The sequence below is a fragment of the Oncorhynchus mykiss genome, chromosome 4, assembly GCF_057628025.1.
Source record: "Oncorhynchus mykiss isolate SJ-2025 chromosome 4, ASM5762802v1, whole genome shotgun sequence".
Taxonomy (NCBI): Eukaryota; Metazoa; Chordata; class Actinopteri; order Salmoniformes; family Salmonidae; genus Oncorhynchus; species Oncorhynchus mykiss.
The window spans coordinates 55,829,195-55,850,669 of record NC_143025.1 but is presented as its reverse complement, the minus strand read 5'-3'; the positions used below and the strand labels follow the sequence as shown (position 1 = coordinate 55,850,669).

General features: G+C 44.7%; 1 pseudogene; it reads left to right on the top strand.

Moving 5' to 3' along the window:
• Positions 1–410: 410 nt before the first annotated feature.
• The window catches only part of LOC149984076 (uncharacterized), a 48,408-nt pseudogene continuing 27,343 nt past the window's right edge, over positions 411–21,475 (top strand).

The following is a 21,475-nucleotide window of genomic DNA, read 5'->3' as shown; positions in this document are numbered from 1 at the left end:
TTCATTATGGCGCAGACCTGTCACCATCGTTACACGCACCTGCGCGTCATCACTCAACTGGACTCCATCACTTCCCTGATTACCTTCTCTATATATGTCACTCTCTTTGGTTCCTTCCCCAGGCGTTATTGTTTCTGTGTTATGTCTGTGCGTTGTTCGTGGTTCTTAGTTTGTATTATGTTGTGTTTATTAAAACACTCGCTCCCTGAACTTGCCTCCCAACTCTAGGCGAACATCGTTACAGAATAACGCCTCACCTAAGGGAAGCATCAAGGAGTGTTTTTTGTTGTTTTTTTTTTTGTTTTTTTTTTTGTCAGTTGGAATGACATCGGGTCCAAGATCCACTACAGGCTCTCATGCCTCAGCCAGATCGCCAGGCTCCCCTGCCTCAGCCAGTTCGTTGGGCTTTCATGCCTTCACCGGATCGCCAGGCTCCCCTGCCTCAGCCGGTTCGTTGGGCTTTCATACCTTCACCGATCGCTAGGCTCCCCTACCTCAGCCGATTCATTGGGCGTTCATACCTTCACCGGATCGCTAGGCTCCCCTACCTCAGCCGGTTTGTTGGGTGTTCATACCTTCACCGGATCGCCAGGCTCCCCTGCCTCAGTCGGTCTGTCAGGTTCCCGTGCCCCAGCCGGCGACAGGATCCTGCGCCTCAGCAGAGGTGGCCGGTCCGCTCATAATCCCTGGGATCGTCATTTTGGTCAGTGTCCTGCGGCTGGAGCCATGCGTCGGGGAGGAGGTACTGTCACGTGTGCTCCCTCTCTGGCATCTAGGTCACCAGCCTGTTTATTATGGAGCACAACTGTAACATTCGTTACACGCACATGCGATTCATCACTCACCTGGACTCCATCACTTCCCTGATTAACTTCCCTATATATGTCACTCCCTTCGGTTCCTTCCCCAGGCGTTGTTGATTCTGTGTTACATCTGTGCTGTCACGTTCTGACCTTAGTTCCTTTGTTATGTCTTTGTTTTAGTATGGTCAGGGCGTGAGTTTGGTGGGTTGTCTATGTTAGTTTTTCTATAATTTGGGATTTCTGTGTTCGGCCCAGTATGGTTCTCAATCAGAGGCAGCTGTCAATCGTTGTCCCTGATTGAGAATCATACTTAGGTAGCCTGGTTTCACTTTTGAGTTGTGGGTGTTTGTCTTCCGTGTCAGTGCTTGTTGCCACACGGGACTGTTTTGTTTATTCACGTTTATTGTTTTGTTCCAGTGTTCTGTCGTGTTTGATTAAACATTATGGACACTTACCACGCTGCTCATTGGTCCTCTCACTACTCCTTCTCAGAAGAGGAGGACGAGATCCGTTACATGTGCGTTGTTCCTGTTTCTTATTTTGTATTATGTTGTTTATTTATTAACACTCCCTGAACTTGCTTCCCGACTCTCATTGCACAGCGTTACAGATGTCATGACTATTGAGAAAGTCAGACACTGTTAGATGTCTGCGCTTTAGGACAGACATTCTTAAGTCATGATTTGAGAAAGTGTCGAGGGACCAGAAACACAGCCATCTTTCCCTAAGGCTAGTCATAGCACTGTGGTCACAGCTTATCTCAACCATTCAAATCAGCCGGCCCATAATTCCTTAGGGTTGGCTCAATCACATCTAATACATTTGGCCCTATGTGAAGATAACCCCTGCTGCTTAGTCAAATCAAATTGTATTTGTCACATGCACCTTGATTACAACAGGTGACCTTACAGTGAAACACTTATTTACAAGCCCTTAACCAACGATGCAGTTATAAGAAAATACCCCCCCCCCCAAAAAAAAAGTCCAGTCTCTGGTGTGTTTGTGTCAATGAACAAACAAATTGTGGAAACAGACGGTCCCCGGCAGGGCGGGCTTGATGGACAGGGTTCAGTCGTCAGGGCAACAGTTTGTTTCTTCCAGGATGTGGGTGTGTGTGTTTATTGCTCTAATTTCTCTGAGGAGCTCTGGAGAGATCTCAGGGCTTCCTTTGAAGCTAGAAGTAGATCAGGTCTGGCGTGTGCTGTGCTGTTAAGGGCTTTAGTACCAATTTACACACACACACACAATCATGTACAGCTAACCTTATGGGGACAGACAATTCAGTCCCATTCAAAATCAAATTTTTCCTAACCCCTAATCTAACTCAAAAACCTAACCTTAACTCTGAACCTAACCCTAAACCTAATTCTAACCCTAAACCCCCATGAAATAGCATTTGACCTTGTTGGGACAAACAAAATGGCACATTTTTGTTTGTTTCCTATTCTTCTGGAGACTGCTGGTCCCCACAACAATAGTTAAACACACACACACACACACACACACACACACACACACACACCATAATCCACCAATCTCTCCAAATCCCTCCTCTTTACCGCTATCTCTAAAAGCACTACCAGACAACAGGATGAACTGACCTGAGGGACCACTGGACTGTAGGCTTTTATCCATGAAGATTCCACAATGGCCTTGGAAAAAGAGAGTGACGGCATAGGATTGTGTGTGCATGTGTGTGTGTGTGTATGCTTGCATCCGTGTGCGTCTCCATGCTTGATGGAGAAACCTGGGGGGATGGGATACAGACGGTATATTCCGCCCATGCCCTCAGGTTGACTCCGCTCCACACTGCACCTGGAGTCAAGTTCATGCCCTGAGAAAGGAGATCAAGACTGTAAAACACTAACAGACAGGAACAGATCTTCATACTGCAGGCAGAAAGAAGACAGGCTATAAGCCTTAAACTGAGTTCACACAGACAGAAAGACAGGCAGAAGACAGGCTATAAGCCTTAAACTGAGTTCACACAGACAGAAAGACAGACGATGAGTAAAACTCAGTTGTGTGTGTGTGTGGTTGCATACGTCCATGCGTAAGTGTGTGCACGTGTGTATGCCAGCAAGTGCTTTGTGTGCTGCTGTGGTCATTACATGCCCCTGAGACACGGTCAAGGACGTACATCAGACAGAAAAACCATACCACCGACGGAGAGATAAAGAGGCTAGAGAGGGATGGAGAGACAGGGAGAGACTGAAAGAGTGGGTGACGAGGAAGAGAGGGAGAGAGAGGGAGGGGAAAGGTGGGCGGTTGAGAGATAAAGAGGCTGGAGAGGGATGGAGAGACAGGGAGAGACTGAAAGAGTGGGTGACGAGGAAGAGAGGGAGAGAAGACAGATGGATATTGAGAGATGATGAGAGATTGAGACAGAGAGAGAGAGAGAGAGAGAAATAGATAAAGAGAAAGAGAAACAGGGAGACAGATAAAGTCCTGAGTTGGAGTAGGGAGACAGAGAGATAGAGATAGACTGGGAGAGCTGGATAGAGCCCTACAGTAAGTGGAGGAGGGATTCCTGTCTCTGTGAGTGCCCCAGTCTGTCCCACTCTCTACTGGGTTATCACTGAGGCATGGCGGACACCAATTAAACCTGCTCTGAACCTCACAGCCTCCCGAAGACACACACACTAGACAGTATGCTACTACATTGACTAAGGGGGATTCCTTGGAACAGATGTAGGCCATCACACACATATACACATGCATGTGCATAAACAGAGGTCAACAGACAGGGCAGCTGTTGCATGCAGAGGTCTCAAGTGTTGTGTGCTGTGTTTTGTTTTAACAGTAACTTATTACCTTTACTCAAGAGCATAGAGACAGAGAGAGAAACAGATGTAGACAGCTTTTCAGGCATATTTTCAGACAGCCACACACACACACACACACACCCTCCCTCCCTTCCACACACCCTCCCTCCTCCCCCCCCCCCCCCCCCCCCACACACACACACACACACACAGACAAGCATATCACAGGTGGCCAAGCATATCACATAACACATTTACCCACATCTACCCTGTCCTGTCCTGTCCTGTCTGTCTGTCAGCCTGTCCATCTGTCTATCTGTCTGTCTCTCTGCCTGTCTGTGAGTCAACGTGGGGAGTCTCTTTGTGAGTGGAAGCAGGAAGCCAGAGACAAGCAAGGGCACATCCTGAGCAGTATAAGCTCTAATGGTGTACGCCTAGCTCCTAACTGCTGTTGTTATGAAACCATGCACACGTTTCAGTATGTAACAGGTTTCCTGTGTGTGTGTGTGTGTGTGTGTGTGTGTGTGTGTGTGTGTGTGTGTGTGTGTGTGTGTGTGTGTGTGTGTGTGTGTTTGTGTGTGATTGTGTGTGTGTGTGTTTCATGACATGACATGTTTCTTATGCCCACTGCATAGCTGTGTTATCTACTTGTAGGTCAGGAAGAAAACTATTTCCCAATATTCCGATTATCAGGCTTACTGCTCCTGTAATGACTGGTAGAATGTCAAATTCCGTTCTTAGCGTTTGAGAACAGCCTACACACACCAACTAGCTCTCACGGTCTCATGTTCTTCAAACGTTAAATTCCGTTCTTAGCATTTGAGAACAGCCTCCACACACCAACTAGCTCTCACAGTCTCATGTTTTTCAAACGTCAAATTCCGTTCTTAGCGTTTGAGAACAGCCTACACACACCAACTAGCTCTCACAGGCTCATGTTTTTCAAACGTCAAATTCCGTTCTTAGCGTTTGAGAACAGCCTACACACACCAACTAGCTCTCACAGTCTCATGTTTTTCAAACGTCAAATTTTGAAATTGTTGCTAAGATCAAATGTCAAAGTGTTTTAAGGTTATGTTTAGGCATTAACTCAGAATTGATAAGGGTAGGGTTAAGTTTAGGTATGAACTCTGAAATTTTAAGGTTAGCTACTAACTCTGAATGATTAAGGTAAGGGTTAAGGTTTGGGATAGGCTTAAGGTTAACAACTTTATATCGCTGGATTCAAACTTGCAACCTTTGGAATCAGAGGCACATGCATGGCCCATCCGCCATGCCCTAGCAAACCCCAGACCTACTTGAAGGTAACAGCGCCCATTGTTGCCCCTAGTGGCTGGTTTCCTTATATCATCTCCCAATATCCTCAGACATGTATGGATGTTGAATACTGACTTGTATCACAAGTGACCTGGCTGTTACACACAGACACACTTGCCCAAACGAACTCGCACATGCATGAATGAGCAAACACACAGATGCACGCACACACAAACACAAATGCATGAATGAGCTAACACACAGATGCACGCACACACAAACACACATGCATGAATGAGCTAACACACAGATGCACACACACAAACACACATGCATGAATGAGCTAACACACAGACGCGCACGCACACACACACACACACACGCATGAATGAGCAAACACACATGCACCGCTCGCATACACACACGCGCATGCACGTACACACTCCCTACAATCTGCCTGCAAAATGAGGTGACTTTACCTCTCCTTCCTCTTTTTCTCAGTGACCTCCTTCTTCCTTTGTACCCCTTTCTTTTTCCCTACCCTTCACTCCCCCTTTCTATCTCTTTCTGCTCTCTCTAATCTAAACCTCCCCTTTCCCCCTTTTCTCTCATTCTCTTTCATTTCATTCATTTTCAATGCCGCTTTTCTCTAGCCCTTCTCTCTCTATTCTCTTCAGCTCTCCCACCTCTCTCTCTCTCTTGTTTGATCCCTGACTCAACTTTCACATTCCTAGAGCATTCCATGAGGATTAGCCTCTAGGATTCTCAGGGGTCCCTATACAGGATTAGCCTCAAGCATTCTCAGGCCCCCCCCCCCCCCCACCCGTGATACTCTCTATCATCGTTCGTGGAGGGCCCCACCCCTAGTATCTATGCAGTTCCATCCCACTTAAGTAGTTGGAAGGAAGAAGGTTAGCTACATTCATGCCTCATCCTCCATCTCACACAGATACGTATGGATACATTATGCTAGATTAATGTTTATCCCAGAACCTAATGACAACCTCCACACAATCATTCCACCCCTAGTGACCACCACAGCCACAGGGGTTGCACTTATTGGCTGCCCCTCTCACTGTCTATCACAAATCACAAACTGACCAGGCTCAATAGGGCAGGCGCAGGACTCACCCCTAATGGTTAAAAGACATCTTGGTCTTCTTATCATCCACTATCTTCAATTGGAAGAGAGAGAGAGAGCGAGAGAGAGAGAGAGGACTTGCGACGGACTTGTTGGTAAGGACATTTGAGGGGGTTTTATGGCGGGGGCTTGCTTTCACTGATAGGTAATAGGCTAATTAATGATTTACCATAGACCACCACCCCACCAACACCCATCAAATTTCATTCACTACAGCCAACTTTTTTTTCGTCTCTCCATCCTCCTAACAGTGAGGTAAGCATGTGGTAATCCTATGCTTTTTCCTATTTTTCCTGTTTGCTGCTCCCTCTCTGTGGAGCCTTTTTGTGGAAAGAGAGCGAGATAGAGAGATAGCGAGTGTTACAGGCCAAACCAGTAGCACAGGCACGGCTACCACATGTGGAAACACTCAGATCACCACCTATGACAAGATCTTGGCAGGGGGAGCAAGACGGAGGGAGGGATGGAGGGAGGGGAGAGAGGAAGGAGAGAGGGAGACCCAACAGTCATAAGTATCTCCTTACCTCAGCCAAAATAAAAGTGAGAGCAGAGCCAAAGATGCAATTAAAAAAACTCTCTCAGCTGTTTCCCCCCTTTTCTCTTGCCAACATGACTCATTCTCATCCCCCCTTTCCCTCCTTCTCTCCCTCCTGACTTCTCCCCCTTTTATCCCTCCTCTGTCATTCTCTTCCCCTCCCATTTCTCTTCACCCTTACAACCGTTCTCTCTATTGTGCAGTCTCTATCAACTGTACTGGGATATCTTTTCATCTCCCTCCATCTCTCAATCCTTCTAAACATCCCTCATTTTCTCCATTTCTCCCTCCTTCTATCTTTCTTTCCCTGGACTTCCTCGTCCTTTTTAGCAGATAACTTTCCATCACCCTCCATCTCTCCACCTCTCTAAACCTGATTTCCTCCCGCTGAGTCTATATCTTTATCGCTCTCTCCCAGCTCATGTTGCCTCTCTGTGTACAGTACAGCACTCTGTTCTTCTCACATCAATCTGATTACCTTCTGTCAGATTAAGCTGCTATAGGGGGGCCCCGGGCCCTTACACACACACACACCAGACACCGTCTCCTTACATTTAAACATCTGTCCTTCCCATTAAACGAAGGTGGAAAACCGATATGGGCTGGAAGTTTCAGTTTCAACATGTGATGGTTAAGTTCCTATAAGGAATTGTTTTAGGGATCTCTGTGAAGACTAGGAATAATGGCAAGGCATGTCCTGGCATCGAGGCTTGGGTCATTTGATTGGAATAATGAGTCCGGAAACATTCACTGAGTGTACAAAACATTTAGAACGCCTTCCTAATATTGGTTTGCTCTCCCCCCTTTTGCCCTCAGAACAGCCTCAGTTCGCCAGGGCTAGGACTCTACAAGGTAGCCCATATTGACTCCAATGTTTTCCACAGGTGTGTCAAGTTGGCTGGATGTCCTTTGAGTGGTGGACCATTCTTGCATGAAAAACCCAGCAACACTGCAGTTCTTGACACATGGTCAGGACATGTGGATTGCATTCCAAATGGCACTCTATTTCTCCTATTCCCTATATAGTGAACTACTTTTGACCGGGGCTGTGGTCAAAATAGTGCACTATGTAGGGAATAGGGTGCCATTCGGGGTGCAGGCATGGTGTATGATCGATTCTCTGCGTTCTCATTATTACTCCTATGTGGGAATCTGCAGATGAATAAGGATGGTAATATGGATGATTATGATGATGATTGATGATGGCAAGGGGGATGAAGAGTGCTAGCAGTCACTAATTGGGGTGGGATGAGTTAGAGTTGGGGAAGGTAGCCCCACCTGCCAGCCCCCCACACATAAGTGACCATTTACAGAAATGTATGACAGTATGACACACAAACATTTTTTTTTCATCAAACATTTTTTGAACCTGTGAGCTTTCATGTGCCTTAATAACAAACTCATAGGTCTATCTGTAAATATAAATTAAATGTGATATCACGAAGCTGTTCAGACACTTTGAAAATACAGAATCTAGCAGTGATTGGTTGAGATAATGAGGGGGCTGGGACAGTCACGACAATGAAAGTCCATTCTGTCACTCAAGGCATCTCTGTCAAATGGCACATCCTGCTCTTTGCTACTGCGGATATTTGAAAGATCCATTGGATTTACCAATATTCTCTAAATGCAAACTGTAGCTACAGCTTTCAGTACCATCGTTGTCCTGAATACAGCTGCTGGTATCAACACAGCTCTGTTTTCTGTGGCTAAAGCAGTCTGGACTGGTTGAAGCAGAGTGGGAAATATTATTTTGAAAGTGTTTCAGTTTGCTGTGAATTATCATAATCCATACATTGGTAAGAGTCTACACTTAAAATGCCAAGATAGCTACAGATACATGTGTTATTGTCTCAATTGTACAAAAAAGTAGTTTTTATTGATAGCTATTGTTAGCTATAAAGCTAGCTAGATGGCTCATTGAGAGACCGTGTAAGGTTAAGACAGCTAGCTGAGCTGGCCAATTGCATTCTGCTGTTAATGTTGATTGTTGATGTGCTCAGGCATGCATGACACGATGATAATCTTTTTCGTGTTTGCCTGTTTGTCATGTGTAACTAGCTAGCTATTGAAAATAGCCACTGTGGTGTGAATGCTAATCGATTAGCAAGCTAATCAAACCCCAGGTTATGTTATAGGGACACAGGCTAAGTTAGCTAGGTAGCCACAATGAAATTATAGCTAAATAGATAGACATTGGATCATATATGAGGTATTTTTCTGCATGTTCAACTAGCTGAATACCATTTGAATACCATTTACATCTAGCCAGCTGGTAACACCTAATTTGCTCACATCGTATATAGACTTGTTTCTACTGTATTATTGACTGTATGTTCGTTTTTCTCCATATGTAACTCTGTGTCGTTGTATGTGTCGAACTGCTTTGCTTTATATTGGCCAGGTCGCAATTGTAAATGAAAACTTGTTCTCAACTTGCCTACCTGGTTAAATAAAGGTGAAATAAAAATGTTTTTTAAATAATGAAGCTAAATGTTTGCTAAATCTAGCTAGTTATCTTGTGTCTTCATTGCCATTGTTGGGCTGGAAGCAGGTTAAGTGTTAAGGGCATTTTAGTACAGCTGGGGCAGTCAACAGGCTATAGGACATGAATTAATTAATTGCTTTACCTATTTTTCTGGAATTTAGCTTTCAGCATAAACCTGCTCTCTGCCACCAGTACAAAGAGATGAATGAGGGTGAACAAGCAACACTTCCGTAATTTTTTCTTTATACTTTCAGGTTATTGTTTGCACTTGGGGGTCAGTTCATCCAATGTTTTAATGTCTTCAAAAAAACAACGTTATTTATAGATTTATCAGATATAACAACAAAAACTTCCCTCCCTCCCTCCCTCCCTCCCTCCCTCCCTCCCTCCCTCCCTCCCTCCCTCCCTCCCTCCATTCCCTCATTCCCTCCAAACCACCCACCCAAGTCATCTATAAAAGTAAGTTAAATATGATTCTGGCAGCGCCGGCGTGACGGACGGATCTGGCAGCTCCTGGCTGACTGGCGGCTCTGGCAGCTCCTGACTGGCGGGCGGCTCTGGCAGCTCCTGACTGGCGGGCGGCGCTCGGCAGACGAGCGGCTCAGATGGCGCTGGGCAGACGGGCGGCTCAGATGGCGCTGGGCAGACAGGCAGCTCAGGCGGCGCTGGGCAGACGGGCAACTCAGGCGGCGCTGGGCCGACTGGAGACTTCGGCAGCGCTGGAGAGGAGGAAGGCTCTGGCAGCGCTGGACAGAGGAGCTCTGGCTCCTCTGGACTGAGGGGCTCTGGCGCCTCTGGACTGAGGGGCTCTGGCGCCTCTGGAAAGAGGGGCTCTGGCGCCTCTGGAAAGAGGGGCTCTGGCGCCTCTGGAAAGAGGGGCTCTGGCCGCTCTGGACAGGCCGGAGACTCCGACAGAGCTGGAGAGGAGGAAGGCTCTGGCAGTGCTGGACAGAGGGGCTCTGGCGCCTCTGGACTGAGGGGCTCTGGCGCCTCTGGACAGGCAGGAGCACCTGTATTGATGGGACGGAGAGACAGCCTGGTGCAGGGTGCCGGCACTGGTGGTACCGGGCTGGGGACACGCACCTCAGGGTGAATGTCTTGCATACTACGCCAAATCAACAGCTCTCTCTCTTCACTCTCCTCCAATTCTATTAACAACTCCTCGAGTGTCTCCTCATCTCCCATCCGTTCACTCTCCTCCAATCTGTCCAATAACTCCTCGACCCTCTCAGCTTCGCCGACAGCTCCAAATGCCTCCCCCAATAAATATTTTGGGCTGCCTCTCGGGCTTCCTTGCCAGTCGCGTTCCCTCGTATCGATGGCCCCTCTCTCCAGTTGCCTCTGCTCTCCTCAATGCCTCCACCTGTTCCCATGGTAGGGGATCCCTAACAGCCTCGATCTCCTCCCATGTGTAGCAACCCTTGCCATCCAAAACATCATCCCATGTCCCGGAATCCTGACATTTCTGCTGCTGCTGCTGCTGCTTCTTCTGCTGTTGCCTCTCCTGCTGCTGCTACTTCTTCTGCTGTTGCCTCTCCTGCTGCTGCTTTTGCTGCTGCTGCTGCTTCTTCTGCTGCTTCTGTTGCTTCTCCTGCTGCTGCTTTTGCTGCTGCTGCCGATCCCTCTACGGCTTCTGTTGCTTCTCCTGCTGCTGCTTTTGCTCCTGCTGCTGCTGCTTCTCCTGCTGCACCTTGGGACGGCGACACTCCCCTGGCTTTGCCCAGGGTCCTCTCCCGTCTAGGATTTCCTCCCACGTCTAGGGGTCTTGTGTCTTCGGCCGCTGTTGCTGCTCATTTCCACACCGCTTGGTCCTTGTTTGGTGGGTGATTCTGTAAAGGTTTTCCTACACTTGATCTGAAGAGGAGAGGCGAGAAGGATCGGAGGACCAATATGCGGCGTGGTAAGTGTCCATGGTATTTATTTAAACACATAAACTGAACACTCCATACAAAAACAATAAACGTAACGTGAATAACTGAAACCGAAAACAGTACCGTGTGGTGTAAAACACAGACACGGAAACAATCACCCCCAAAACAACAGGGAACCCAGGCTACCTAAGTATGATTCTCAATCAGAGACAACTAACGACACCTGCCTCTGATTGAGAACCATACTAGGCCGAACACAGAAAAACAACCTAGACACACAAAACATAGAATGCCCAACCAACTCACGTCCTGACCAACTAAAACAAACAATTAACACAATAACTAGGGTCAGAACGTGACTGAACCAGTACTTATAAACCAGCTATTAAGTAGTTCATGTTTACTCATAAGATTATTTATGAGGAATTTGTTAATGGTTGATTAATGATTCGACTCACCATTTATATACATATTTATAAATTATATATAAATCAATGTTTGTTTGTCACATGCGCCGAATACAACAAGTGTAGACCTTACTGTGAAATTCTTACTTACAAGCCCTTAACCAAAAATGCAGTTCAAGAAGTCTTAAGAAAATATATACACCAAATAAACTAAAGTATAAAATTATAAAAAGTAACACAATAAAATAAAAATAACAAGGCTATATACAGGGGGTACTGGTACCGAGTCAATGTGCAGGGGTTAGTTGAGGTAATTTGGACATGTATTTAGGGGTGAAGTGACTATGCATAGATAATAAACAGCGAGTAGCAGCAGTGTGCAAAACAAATGGAGGGAGGGGGGGGGGGGTCAATGTAAATAGTACAGTGGCCAGTTGATTAATTGTTCAGCAGTCTTACGGCTTGGGTGTAGAAGCTGTTAAGGAGCTTTTTGGTCCTAGACTTGGCGCTCCGGTATCGCTTGCTGTGCGATAGTGGAGAAAAAAGTCTATGACTTGGGTGAATGGAGTCGCTGACAATTTTACGGGCTTTTCTCTGACAATTTAGATCCTGGATGGCAGGAAGCTTGGCCCCAGTCATGTACTGGGCTGTATGGACTATCCTCTCTATAGCGCCTTACGTTCAGCTGCCGAGCAGTTGCCATACCAGGTGGTGATGCAACCACTGGTTGCTCTCGATGGTGCAGCTGTATAACTTTTGGAGGATCTGTGGACCCATGCCAAATCTTTTCAGTCATGCCCTCTTCACGGCTGTCTTGGTGTGTTTGGACCATGATAGTTTGTTGGCGATGTGGACACCAAGCAACATGAAACTCTCATCCCGCTCCACTACAGCCCTTGTCGATGTTAATGTGGGCTTGTTCCCACCTTTTCTTGTAGTCCACAATCAGCTCATTTGTCTTGCTCACATTGAGGGAGAGGTTGTTGTCCTGGCACCACATTGCCAGTTCTCTGACCTCCTCCCTTTTAGGCTGTCTTAGCGTTGTTGGTGATCAGGCCTACCACTGTTGTGTCATCAGCAAACTTTATATGGTGTTGGAGTCGTGCTTGGTCATGCAGCCTTGATTGAACAGGGAGTACAGTAGGGGACTAAGTACACATCCCTGAGGGGCCCCTGTGTTGAGGATCAGTGTGGCAGATGTGTTGTTGCCTACCCTTACCACCTGGGGGCAGCCCGTCAGGAAGTCCAGGATCCAGTTGCAGAGGGAGGTGTTTAGTCCCAGGGTCCTTAGCTTAGTGATGCGCTTCATGGATACAATGGTGTTGAATGCTGAGCTGTAGTAAATTAACAGCATTCTCACATATGTGTTCCTTTTGTCCAGGTGGGAAAGGGCAGTGTGGAGTGCGATTGAGATTGCGTCCTCCGTGGATATGTTGGGGCGGTATGCGAATTGGAGTGGGTCTAGGGTATTTGGGAGAATGCTGTTGATTTGAGCCATGACCAGCCTTTCAAAGCACTTCATGACTACCGACTTGAGTGCTACAGGACGGTAATAATTTAGGTAGGTTACCTTCGCTTCCTTGGGCACAGGGACTGTAACGATTGTCATCTTCTGAGGAGGAGTAGTAGGAAATATCAGACCAATGTGCAGCGTGATAAGTGTCCATGTTGTTTATTTAAACCAGAACACTGAAACAAAACCAAAAGTAGAACAAAACGCAACAAACCAAACAGTCCTGTCTGGTACAGAGACCGAAACAGAAAACAATCACCCACACTCAAAATTTGAAAACAGGCTACCTAAGTATGGCTCTCAATCAGAGACAACGATAGACAGCTGCCTCTGATTGAGAACCATACCAGGCCAAACATAGAAATACAAAAACATAGAACAACACATAGAATGCCCACCCCAACTCACGCCCTGACCAAACTAAAATAGAGACATAAAAAAGGAACTGAGGTCAGGATGTGACAGGGACAATGGTGGTCTGCTTGAAACATGTAGGTATTACAGACTGTCAGGGAGAGGTTGAAAATGTCAGTGAAGACACTTGCCATTTGGTCCGCTCATGCTTTCAGTACACATCCTGGTAATCCGTATGGCCCTGCAGCTTTGTGAACGTTGACCTGTTTAAAGGTATTGCTCACATCAGCTACCGAGTCATCCAGAACAGCTGGTGCTCTCGTACATGCTTCAGTGTTGCTGAACATAAAGTGAACATAAATGGCATTTAGCTTGTCTGGTAGAATCGCGTCACTAGGCAGCTCGCGTTTGGGTTTCCCTTTGTAGTCTGTAATATTTTTCAAGCCCTAGTAGGATTTAATCTTAATCTTGTATTGACGCTTTGCTTGTTTGATGGTTCGCCTGAGGGCATAGCGGTATTTCTTATAAGCTTCAGGATTAGTGTCCCGCTCCTTGAAAGCGGTAGCTCTATTCTTTAGCTTGATGCTGATGTTGCCTGAAACCCATGGCCTCTGGTTGGGATATGTACGGTCACTGTGGGGACGATGTCGTCGATGCACTTTCTCGTTTAGGCAGGTCTTGAAGAGCAACTGCCCTAAAAACCGACATCTCCTTTTGCAAACGGCCTATGCGGCATCAATATGAGTCAGAGATATTTATTCTAGTGTCAAAATTGACTTCAAAATGTAAATAAGATCATTTGTTCACAATTTCAGTCTTGTCCAAAACTGAGTTTGTAAGTGAATTTGTCAGGACTTACTTGAGGGTCTGGTACTGATTACTGTTTTAACATGCCCACTTTTTCCACTGATGCCCAATAGAGCTCGCCAGCTTGTAGTCCTAAAACCCGGAAATTAGTTACCTCTGGGACTTTCAGCCATCCCTATATGGACCATTTATGGGGAAAGAATAGTGTTTTGGGATAAACGCCGAAAATAAGGTCTGAGGTTAACACAGGCTTATGAGAACTTCTATGTTTTGTTCTATGAGATAATCAGTCAGTTACCATGACCTTTATGAATTATGAAGCCTTTTTGTGCTTTGTTATTACATAAATGCTTCAAATTCCACAAAAAGTGATGCTAGCTGATGAAGATTATCTCGTAGAACAAAACATATAAGATCTCCTAAGCCTGTCTTTACCACAAACCTTATTTTTGGGGTTTATTCAAAAGCCTTCAAAAACATCATTCATTTCCCCATAGGCCTTGTCAAAACGAACTATGGCCGACTTAGTGCCTACAAAAAAGATGCCATTACTATTACCCAGAGACAACCCATTGTGCTCCACCCCAGCTGCCATATGGACGATGTTGTCAGGAATGCATATGGGGGCAAAGTATAGACATTTTGCTCGGCCAAAAGGAGATACAATGGGCTTTCCTTAACTTGGTGCAAACATCCAATGCATTTCAGCAATATTGCCTCATAGCCAGGAATGGATTACATCCGACTGGGCCACTTCTGTGACTGATGTTGGTGAGTACGTCAGTTAAGTAGATAGCTGGTACTACCGGCTACTTTTGGTTATACAACATTATTTAATCATGCTAGCGAGCCAGGCTAGCTATGATACCACCGATGAAAGGGAATGATATTGTAGCTAGCTAAATACATTAAGCTAACATGTAATGTGATGTAGCATGTCAGAGGAAGATGTGCATAGCTCATGTTAGCTAGCTAATGTAAACTCACCCCATTCTGTACAAATGTTTGCATTTTTTACTTACAAAGAATTTTGGAGTATCTGTACTTTACTATTTACATTTTTGACAACTTTTACTTCACTACATTCCTAAAGAAAATAATGTACTTTTTACTACATACATTTTCCCTGACACCCAAAAGTACTCATTACATTTCGTATGAATAGAAGGACAGGGAAATGGTCCAATTCAGCACTTATCAAGTGAACGTCCCTGGTCATCCCTACTGCCTCTGATCTGGCAGACTCACTAAACACAAATGCTTGGTTTGCAAATTATGACTGTGCGCCCCTAAAAAAACAAGAAAATCGTGCAGTCTGGTTTGCATAATAAGCAATGTGAAATTATTTATACTTTTACATTTGATACTTAAGTATATTTGAAACCAAATACTTTTACACTTTCACTCAAGTAGTATTTTACTGGGTACCTGTAATGCTCCGGGTGTCGTGGGTGTGGAGTCAAATGCAGGAGACAGAGAGTTCAATGCTGCGCGTCTTTTAATCGCACCAACGCACCACAGGGTGCTCACAAAAAAGTTACGTTCCCAAAACACAGGGAATCAAAATGTACAATGGGAAACAATCCCGACCGGGCACTAACACGTGCCTATACCACAGAGCCGAAGGTTACATAGAAATAATCCCGCACAACGACCAGGCGGGCCGGCTGTCTAATAAAGACAAACTAATTAAACATCCACAGGTGCTACCACTCAACATACAAGGAGGGAGAGGAAAAACAATCAGTGGCAGCTAATAGGCCGGTGACGACGACCGCCGAGCGCCACCTGCCCGGGAAAGGGAAACACCCTCGGTCAGACTCGTGACAGTACCTCTATTGGGTACCTTTTCCACCAAGCGGTGTGTGTGTGTTCCCTGATCATAACCCCCTCAGAAAGCAAGTATAATTAGCCCAAGGAAATGGCCCCTCATGCTACCTGCCTATGTGCTTGCCAATTTCTGTTTGTGTGTGTGTCTGCGCATGTCTGACCGCATGCCTGGATGTGTGTGTGTCTCATTTGTCATGTGTGTCTTGTTTTCTCTCCTCTGTGTGTTTGTTTGTGTTTACCTATTGGTCTTATCTGATCTAAATTCTGAAGGGAGGCCACAAAGACAGATGGATGGTCAGATGGGTTGTATGTCAAACTCAGGGAAAGATTCTTTAAGGACAGAGACGCCACTCCACTGACTTTCCTCTCCTAGGTTACAAAGTCCTTTTGCATCATTGACAAGCAGGCACATCATGGGGAAACTTTGCTTCTTGAAAATATTATAACTATTTTGGGACCCTGTCAACTCAAACTAATGAAGAAAATACCAAAATATAGTTTTTGATTGGACCATTCCTTTAACTCAGACTTTTGTATAAAATGTTATGATTACTGCTAAATCTTAAATACAGTGCCTTGCGAAAGTATTCGGCCCCCTTGAACTTTGCGACCTTTTGCCACATTTCAGGCTTCAAACATAAAGATATAAAACTGTATTTTTTTGTGAAGAATCAACAACAAGTGGGACACAATCATGAAGTGGAACGACATTTATTGGATATTTCAAATTTTTTAATAAATCAAAAACTGAAAAATTGGGCGTGCAAAATTATTCAGCCCCTTTACTTTCAGTGCAGCAAACTCTCTCCAGAAGTTCAGTGAGGATCTCTGAATGATCCAATGTTGACCTAAATGACTAATGATGATAAATACAATCCACCTGTGTGTAATTAAGTCTCCGTATAAATGCACCTGCACTGTGATAGTCTCAGAGGTCCGTTAAAAGCACAGAGAGCATCATGAAGAACAAGGAACACACCAGGCAGGTCCGAGATACTGTTGTCAAGAAGTTTAAAGCCGGATTTGGATACAAAAAGATTTCCCAAGCTTTAAACATCCCAAGGAGCACTGTGCAAGCGATAATATTGAAATGGAAGGAGTATCAGACCACTGCAAATCTACCAAGACATGGCCGTCCCTCTAAACTTTCAGCTCATACAAGGAGAAGACTGATCAGAGATGCAGCCAAGAGGACCATGATCACTGGATGAACTGCAGAGATCTACAGCTGAGGTGGGAGACTCTGTCCATAGGACAACAATCAGTCGTATATTGCACAAATCTGGCCTTTATGGAAGAATGGCAAGAAGAAAGCCATTTCTTAAAGATATCCATAAAAAGTGTCGTTTAAAGTTTGCCACAAGCCACCTGGGAGACACACCAAACATGTGGAAGAAGGTGCTCTGGTCAGATGAAACCAAAATTGAACTTTTTGGCAACAATGCAAAACGTTATGTTTGGCGTAAAAGCAACACAGCTGAACACACCATCCCCACTGTCAAACATGGTGGTGGCAGCATCATGGTTTGGGCCTGCTTTTCTTCAGCAGGGACAGGGAAGATGGTTAGAATTGATGGGAAGATGGATGGAGCCAAATACAGGACCATTCTGGAAGAAAACCTGATGGATTCTGCAAAAGACCTGAGACTGGGACGGAGATTTGTCTTCCAACAAGACAATGATCCAAAACATAAAGCAAAATATACAATGGAATGGTTCAAAAATAAACATATCCAGGTGTTAGACTGGCCAAGTCAAAGTCCAGACCTGAATCCAATCGAGAATCTGTGGAAAGAACTGAAAACTGCTGTTCACAAATGCTCTCCATCCAACCTCACTGAGCTCGAGCTGTTTTGCAAGGAGGAATGGGAAAAAGTCTCTCGATGTGCAAAACTGATAGAGACAAACCCCAAGCGACTTACAGCTGTAATCGCAGCAAAAGGTAGCGCTACAAAGTATTAACTTAAGGGGGCTGAATAATTTTGCACGCCCAATTTTTCAGTTTTTGATTTGTTAAAAAAGTTTGAAATATCCAATAAATGTCTTTCCACTTCATCATTGTGTCCCACTTGTTGATTCTTCACAAAAAAATAAAGTTTTATATCTTTATGTTTGAAGCCTGAAATGTGGCAAAAGGTCGCAAAGTTCAAGGGGGCCGAATACTTTCGCAAGGCACTGTAATGTGTGCAAATCTCATGTTAGGACTTATGGTCAGCCATCCAAGTAACAACCCATACTCCAACCACTAAAAATTGGACTAAAAAGTGAATGAAATTAGTCGTTACATCCTCTGATAGGCTGGTGGAATACTTTCCCATACTACACTATCCTCTCCTCAGAGATTAACATAGGGTTAGGGTTATGAGACATTATTATACACTGTTAAGGAAACAAACCAATATGAAGTTGGGGTTATGACACATTGCTGAACAGCAGCCAGCCTGTGACCCCTCCATGCTCACTAACTAAGGGAAGTAATTCAACCATGATGAGGACAGATAAGTGCTGAACAGCCTGACCTGGTTGCCTGTCAGCAGACAGAGTGGGATACAACCACACACACACACACACACACACACACAAACACGGCTGACGGAGTGGGCCTGGCTGACGGTTGCTCCTGGCGACGCCCCCACGTCATCTGACCCCTCCAGAACAGAGATGCTGATCCCTCACCAACCCCCAACCCCCCAAAGGCACAGAGAAGACCTTTGACCCCAAACAGGATCCCATCCAAATTAAGGGACCTACCTGATTTATTAGGAGAGCTGGGTGATGTGTCACGGCGTCTGCGGAGAACATAGGAATGTTTAAGGTGAAATCAACACTCGTAAAAATGTGTCATAAGATCAAAGTATTTTAATTACGTGTCAAATTTCCATGTAAACTATTGAAATAATTCACACTTAATCTAAGTGGTTCCATCAAATATAATTCGATCAATAATCTTCCATAAATGAAATGTTAAATATTTGTAGACTTAAAAGAGGAATTTCAATCTGGGAGACCCTGGGTTTATTTTGATTATGTCGGAGGGATGTGTTTCACACATAATTGGTCACGAAGAGGGGCTGGACTTTGAGTGCCGAATAAGAGGGCAGGGCTGGACTTTGAGCGCCGAATTAGAGGGCAGGGCTGGACTTTGAGCGCCGAATTAGAGGGCAGGGCTGGACTTTGAGCGCCGAATAAGAGGGCAGGGCTGGACTTTGAGCGCTGAATAATACACTATGATGGCTTCCGGTGTATTGAGGGGGATACGAGATCAAAAAATATAAGTAGTCCTGCTTTGTGGCATTTCACAAAGCCTCTATGTTATACCGATCGTACTATACATTATTTTTGCAGATATTGTCCTTGTTTGATAGAGGCATTGGATGTCTTTCAGCGATGTTCCCAACAGTGGATTCATTGCTAAATATACAAGGTGGCACAAAGAGTACAACTCAAGTGTGGCGGTGCTTCATGCTTCGTGCTCTGGCCCTGTCCCTTCTCCAATATGAGCTTTTCTGAAAGGGTGGCAGACACAAAACAAAATCCTCTGGGCAAAACTGAAAGAACTGACCAGAAAGCAATTGCTTCAAGCAATTCCTCTCATCAACACAAATTCAACTATGGAGCATTTTATTAATATTCTATTAACTACATGGTAACGTTCAACCAGACTACATAGAAGATGACTCGAAACAAAGCTGTATAGTTAGCTAATGCACTTTTGTACATTGCGCTGAATCATACAATTTACCTTATTTTAGGACCTCAAATGTATTACTTCCAGGTCAACTGTAATATGAATACCATTGTAAAGCACAATTTCTCCCCTTTCCATCAAAATAAATGACGAGACCTTGATGCTGCCCGTCTCTGCATGATTGAAGAAGACAATGAGCTCCGCCGGTGTAACAATAATGTATGAACTCGAACCCAGGCTCAGAGAAACACAGCGAGCAGAGGGTAAATCCATAACTTTTACTTAGTCTTAACAGAAACAAGGCAACCGCACAAGAGCACACTAATAAAACATGAGACCTAAGCAAAGACACAGGCAAACTGAGGAACCTAAATAAGAAGGCATCCAGGTGAACAGAGAAGGTAATTAAACACAGGTGAATCCAATAAGTAATAATCAGGGTAACCGGGAAACTAGAACACAAGGTACATCTATAAGTCTTTGCTAGGTAAAGCCCCGCCTTGTCTCAGCTCACTGGTCACCATAGCAGCACCAACCCGCAGCACGCGCTCCAGCAGGTATATTTCACTGGTCATCCCCAAAGCCAATTCCTACTTTGGCCGCCTTTCCCTCCAGTTCTCTGCTGCCAATGACTGGAAATAACTGTAAACATCTCTGAAGCTGGAGACTCATATCTCCCTCACTAACGTTAAGCATCAGCTCTCAGAGCAGCTTACCGATCATTGCACCTGTACACAGCCCATCTGTATGTAGCCCATCGAACCAAGTACCTACCTCATCCCCATATTTGTTTTTCTGCTCTTCTGCACACCAGTATTTCTACTTGCAGATCCTCATCTGCACATCTATCACTCCAGTGTTAATTTCTAAATTGTAATTACTTCACCACCATGGCCTATTTATTGTTTTACCTCCTTACTACATTTGCACACACTGTATACAGATTTTTCTATTGTGTTATTGACTGTACGTTTGTTTATGTGTAACTCTATGTTGTTGTTTGTGTTGCACTGCTTTGCTTTATCTTGGTCAGGTCGTAGTTGTAAATGAGAACTTGTTCTCAACTGGCAAACTTGGTTAAATAAAGGTGAAATAAATAAAAAAATTAAAAAAAACAATGAGTTGCATTATGTGTGCATGACACGTCACAATTTAGCATATAGCGTCAGAGGGTTCAGTTTTTTCAACTTTTTTCCATTACTATCGGGCCATTACCATGTCAATCAATGCTTGAATAGAAACGTAGTTCACACCCCAGATTTTGATGCCAACATAGTTGCTACGGTCCCATTGGTTTTCATTGTAGCCTCATTTGAATGCCACTGTTGCACAAATTTTTACTGAATTGGGTTAGTCAGCAGTATTTATCTAGAAGCTCAGCGACAACCGATGCCAAAACCAAGAGGGCAGATGTAAAATACCTAGCCAGATTACTTTAGTTTATCTACTGAACCCCAAATTGTGTATTGCTGGCTAACATACTACTGTGTTACTGTGGGGAGAAATCAAAACATTTTCTGTTTGCTAATTTAGCTAGCTAAGTAGCTAGTCTAGCTAGGTAGCTTAGTTAGCTAAACAACTCCCGGTAGCCATATCTATGACTAAAAAGAGAAAATCGAAATCTATTGTATCTGTAAACAGTAAAACCTATTATCTTTTCAGTTGTAGATATGGCTACTAAACAGCAAGCGACTAATGTTACAACCAGCCACCTCAAGCTAGGTTTACCAGAAAATGTTAGCACATGACTAGATTTAGCTAGCTAGTTAGCATGGTACTTGCTAACTTGCTATATGCCAAGCATCACGTTTGATACCTTATTTACATAAATATTCAGACCGTTTGCTATGAGACTCGAAATTGAGCTCAGGTGCATCGTGTTTCCAGTGATCATCCATGAGATGTTTCTACAACTTGACTGAAGTCCACATTTGGGAATTTTTTTGATTGAACATGATTTGGAAAGGTACACACCTGTCTATATAAGGTCTCACAGTTGAAAGTGCATGTCAGAGC